Here is a 6046-nt window from a genome sequence, read left to right as displayed (position 1 = left end):
TAGCTTTAAGAAATGAGTATTTACTTATGTAATATAATAAGAACAGTTTCTACAAAAACATCTGTTATAAAATTGAGTGGATGTGCTTTCCCAAAAGTACATATATAGTCCAGGTGAAAGTGGGCTTTAGATATGGTGTAACTTTCTTCATAAGAGGTTTCCTTTCCTCCATGTCAAGTTTGTCTAAAGCTTGCAATGTAGACATTGCTGTCATTTGATGCTTTTCCAGGGTCACTGCTAGGATACCCATGAAAATCTAAAATTGTCCAATTTTTCAAAGGTCATGAAATCTGGCTGTGATTCATGGGAAGTAGGGGAAGACTCAGAGGCTTTAATTCTTCCCCTTTTCACTCTCCCAAAGCAATTTCCTCTCATGTACTTAGATGAATCTTTTCTTTCTAAGCTGTATTGCCACTGGCATCTTGGATTGTCACCTTGTCACCACAGGGTATGACTGAACCTCTCTAGCCAATTTTGACATACTTCCTGTGCATCATCAAATGGCTTTCCTCAATTCCAAATGGATTAGGGATTATTCACACCTAGTTTAATGCTTTTGATTGATTGATTCATTAGAGGTGACAGAAATAACAGGGCTATAGACTGTTAAGATTGACATAGTTGCCTCTCCCTGCATAATTTTATAATTGCTTTTATACATCATACACATTAAATACCTACAATGAGTGGCACTATATACAAAGCTTAGATAAGACACAATTTCTATTCTCATGAAACTTTTAGACTAGGAAAGGAATAAACATAAAATGGCTATAAATACATAAGAGTAATTCAAGGAAAATATAAAGTGAGGTATAAAGAGAGAAAAGTCATTACCAAGCAGAAAGGTTTCCTGAAAGTGGCAGTGTTTGGGCCAGGCTTTTAAAAATGGATAGTAATTCAATAGAAAAAGGAGAAGAGGAGAAAAAAAACTCCACTAAAGTTGGATGGTATATGGTGGTGGGAATGAGGGAACTATAGGAACATGGGTATAGAATTGGGAAGAACTTTACAATTTAGCCCAATCCCATCGTCTCACAATTTCACAATCTAAAGAATTGGGACAGCTAGGTACCCTAGTAGATAGAGCACTGGGCTTGGAATTAGGAACATTCATTTTCCTAAATTAAAATATGGCCTCAGACACTTCCTAGCTGTGTGACCGTGAGTTAGTCACTTCACTCTGTTTACCTCAGTTTCCTTATCTGTAAAATGAGCTGGAGAAGGAAATGCCAAACTCTACAATGGGGTCACAAAGAAATAGGACCTGAGTGAAGTAATTGAACAATAGCTGACAAAAGAAGATTTGTTGTAGATTATAAGGGTAGTAAATGGAAAAACCTAGGTCCAATGACGACAAATTCATTGTTCTTTCTACTGAATCATTCTAGGAAGTCATAGCATGATTTGCCTGGAGAGAGAATCAATCGACAAGCATTTCTTAAGCAATTACTATGTGCTAGATACTTTGCTAGGTCTATGATACAGTGACAAGGATGAAATAATTTCTGTCCCAAGAAGTTTTAGTTCCATCAAAAGAGATACCTATAAATATATATGTATGTACAAAGTAAATACATGGTGGGAAGAGAGAAGCAGGGAGTGAGTGGTTCAAGGGTTATTTCTAGCAATTGGTGGGTCTATGCCATGACTGCTCCAGCTGAGCTTTGAAGTCAACAAAGGATTCTCAGACACCAAGGTAAGTAAAGAATCCACTCCAAGAATGGATGATGATTGCCTTTGCAAAGGCATGGAGCAGAAGATGGAGTATTGCAAAAGATTAATCAATTTAGTCAACAAGTATTTATTAAGAACCTGTTATTTTCCAAATATTGTGCTAGGTACAGTCAGTGCAAAGAACAGAGAAGGGGAATGAAGTGATGTGTATGAGAAAAAGGAGGGCAATTTAAGCATGAAAGGCAAAACAAACATGATTGTAGTACTCCTCAGATATGGTAATGAAGGAATGCACTAACATGATGACAATAGGAATAGAAATCCTTCTTGGTGCAACTTTGCCCATTTCTCTCAATACATTTGCTATACTACTTTTGGAAGAATTTGATTTTGGAGCAATGCAGAACATCAATTGGCTAAAGACACAAGAGAATCCTAGAACATTAATACTAGAAACAACATCAGAGTGCTTGAACTGAATCTAAAAGGAGATCAGAGGCAGAAATGAGGAGGGAGTGCATCCTAGGCATTGGAGGCAGCCAGATGGAAAAATCAAGTGATGTGTATGAAGAGTATGGAGGACACTTTAAACATGTGTAATATGACTGAAAAGGTAGAATCGAGATTAGGTGGTGAAGGACTTTAAATGCTAAACAAAGGGGAGATGGTTATGATTTATCTTAGTGGCAATAGGGAGCCATTGGAGTTTATTGAAAAGGGAATAGACCTGAACTTCAGAAAAATCATTCTGGCAACTATATGTGAATTTGTGATTTGATCAGAAAATAAATAGAACTTTGGGACAAATTACTTTCATACTTTTGGTATTCTTGAGAGATATGCTACAAATAATATACTAACATCTACTAAACAAAATATTGAGTCATTTAAATTTTCTGGAACAAAGGTTCAGTGATGTCAAATTATTTTTATTTGATAAGAATCGAACATCAATAGTCTATTAGGTGCTGGACAGAAAATGTAATTAGGCAAGGTTTCTTGCCTGGGGGCCTTTGGACTTAATATTAGAGAGGAAAGCTGAACAATCTACATGAAACTAGCTCTCTTGAACCTCCTTGGTGGTTAATAACCCAACAAAACCCTGAAAAAAAAAGCTATTCAGATCTGGCCAGTACAAGGCATTGAGAGATTTATTGAATAAGAAGTTTATAGAAGCTACTTTTTTAATAGGAAAGATACCGCAGTCATTGATGTGTCATTTCTAAGTAATGGAGAAAATTCCCATCTATTCCACATTAAAGCAGTGAAATCCAAGTCATTTGGCCAAAATGTTCCTCAATGATATGATTCAGTTCTGTCTAAGTGTAAGTAGTCTAATGTTTGGCTTAAAAGGGATTCTATCATATCTGTCCTGGCCCCAGGCTCTTTATAGGATCATTATAGTTTTGTGTTGGTATAGTCCTCTTCATTGGGGGTTTTCCCAGCATAAAAGGACATACTATAAACATTTATGTCAATCAAATACACTTACTGTGCTTTATGTCCTTCATTTCAGAGTCTGAGAGAAACTAAAATCCTAGGTTATCTTTTAATCTACTCCAACTTCTACTCTTGTTTAGAATTTGATGGACGGCCAAACTGGGCAAATAGTTAAACTCAGTTGACCCAGTACAAGGATGGTATGGAAATAATATTTGTAAAGTATTTAGCACAGTGTCTGACATATAGTAAGTATTTAATAAATGTTTGTTTCTTTTCTTCCTTTCCCTGGAGATTTAGTGTAATATAGTAGACATGGAGCTAGAAAGGATCTGATTTTGATTCTCATCTCTGGGACTAACTAGCTGTGCAAATTTAGTCAAATCCCATTTTCTCTGATGTAGTTTCCTTATCTGTGGGTACAGAGTCTGCATGGTATAGTAGAGAGAGCACTATTTAGATTTGGAGTCAGAGAAACAAGTTAAATTCCAACCTTAGACACTGACAAGTTATATGACCCTGGTTAAAACACAAGTTCTCTGTGCCTCAGTTTCCTCATCTATAATCTGAGGGGCTAGATTTGATGGCCTCTGAGGTCTTTTCCAGTTTTAAATCTGTGATCTTATGTTGCCTATTCTGGGCCCTAGAGTTCCTATCTTGCAGTGAGGATCAATTAGAGAGTATAGTTAAAATGCTTTCCATACCTTAAAAATAATCATTTATTGTTGTTAAGTTCTTTTCAGTTGTATCTGATTCTTCATGACTCCATTTTGGAGTTTTCTTGGCAAATATACTGGAGTGGTTTGCCATTTCCTTCTCCAGCTCATTTTGCAAATGGGGAAACTGAGGCAAACAGGTTTAAGCAACTTGCACAGGATCGCACAGCTGGTAAGTGTATAAGGTTGGATTTGAACTCAGGAAGACAGATTTTCATGACTCCACTGTGTCACCCAACTACAAAATATTCTTTATTTTCTTTGTCTTTTATTTTCAGAGAAGACCAGTGGCATCCTGGTTGATGACTTGACTTGTGTGTGAATTGGATTTGAGTGAGACTAGTTGCACCAAGTCATCAGCATCACTCTTTATTACAGAATCACTGAGGTCCAGTAGCAAGACTAAAGTTAGGACAACTGGTAATGGCCCAGGATGCAATGGATGACCTTGGTGCCTTTGATGCTTGACCAACTTCTAAACTCTCCACAATAATTGGTTCATCCACCTTTTTGGACATTGGACCAAATCACTCCCATTCATCCATTCCACTGGAGAAAGTCTTTATATGCTTAGGGCAGACATTCCCCTAAGTCACTGACAGATTTGAATCTTGTCATTTACCCTTAACCTGATTTAGCCCATCTGCCCAAATGGTTTACTGGAGTGTGGTCTCTACACAGGCTACATACAGCTTCTTGGAGCCACAAGTCAGATTTGGGGAAGGTGGGCATATATTAAAGCTTTTAAATAGTGCTTTAAGATTTGGTTCTTCACAAATATTATCTGAACCTCACAGATATCATCATTACAGATTTTTTTTTACAGATTTTAAATTTTACAAATGAGGAAACTCTTTGTCCTTACTTCCTTACTCTTTGTCCAGTACTCCATCCATTATGCTATCTAAATGTCATCAATTATTTCAGTTAGATGACAGTTGATCACTTTTATAGAATTAGAATGAGGAAAAAAATACAAATAGTTCCAAAGCGTCAATCAATCAAATGATCAATATTTATTAAACATTATTATGTACCAGGCATTGTGCTGAGTTCCCAGGATACAAAAGGAGACAAAAGACAGGCTTTGCTCTCAATGAGCTCACAGACTAATGGGGGAGATGACAAACAAATATACACAAATAAACTATGCAAAAGAAAGAGGAAGTGACTAACAGAGTACCAGAATTAGGGGGAGTTGGCACAGAACTGGACAAAAATTGATTCTCTAACAATTAAGGCCACTTGAGACTGTTTGGGGCCTCATAGTAACTACCTTGAGCATCAGTTCTCAGCAATAAAAATAAAAATAAAAATCAGTTATTTCAGCTTTTTGGTTGTTCACTTCTCTGATGATTCAGCTTTACTGTGCCCTGATATGTTCTTTAGGATGTTCACTGAAGTCCAGGCTTTGTCTTACTTTATAAGGCCACTGAATCATAGATATTCATAGAATCATTGAAGAGAAAGGAAGAGAAGGAAAGTACTTTTACCTATAAAGTGTCTTGTCCAAGGGAATATAAATAATTAGAAGCACAAATAGAATTGAAATATAAGTCCTTTCATTCTAAATGGAGTTGGGCAGCATGGAGTAGCATGTAACCTGGCCTTGAGTACAAATCCTATCTCTGATACTAGCCATGTAATCTTTTTAACGGTTTTGCAAGGGGAGTGTTTTGCATACTATGGTAATGTTACTAGAGGAGGCCGAGACTAGTGGATTGCTTGAGGTTGAGAGTTCTGAGTGAAAATCTAACAGTACTGTATTTAGTGTGGTGGGATACAGGTACAACAGCCCAGATGAGAAACCAAGTGAGTCAAAGCTAATATAGAAATGATGCAGTGGATAGATTCAGGAGGACCTCAATTCAAATCTGACCTCAGACACTTAACACTTACTAGCTGTGTGCTCCTAGGCAAATCACTTAAACCCAATTGCCTAGCAAAAAATAGCTAATACACAGGGATCAAAACATAGAATTTGAATATGACTTGAAGATAGTAGCTATGTAGTACAGAGGATAGTGTTGGCCCTGGAATCAAGAAGACTCATCTTCCTGAGTTCAAGTCTGGCCTCAGATATTAATTGGCCAAATTGATTCACTCTGCTTGCCTCAGTTTCCCCATCTGTGAAATGAATGGGAGAAAGAAATGGGAAACTATTCCAGTAACTTTGCCAAGGAAAACTAACTCCAAATGAAATCACAAAGAGT

Source organism: Antechinus flavipes, chromosome 1 (genome assembly GCF_016432865.1).
Source record: "Antechinus flavipes isolate AdamAnt ecotype Samford, QLD, Australia chromosome 1, AdamAnt_v2, whole genome shotgun sequence".
Lineage (NCBI taxonomy): Eukaryota > Metazoa > Chordata > Mammalia > Dasyuromorphia > Dasyuridae > Antechinus > Antechinus flavipes.
Note: the sequence above shows the minus strand (reverse complement) of the source record.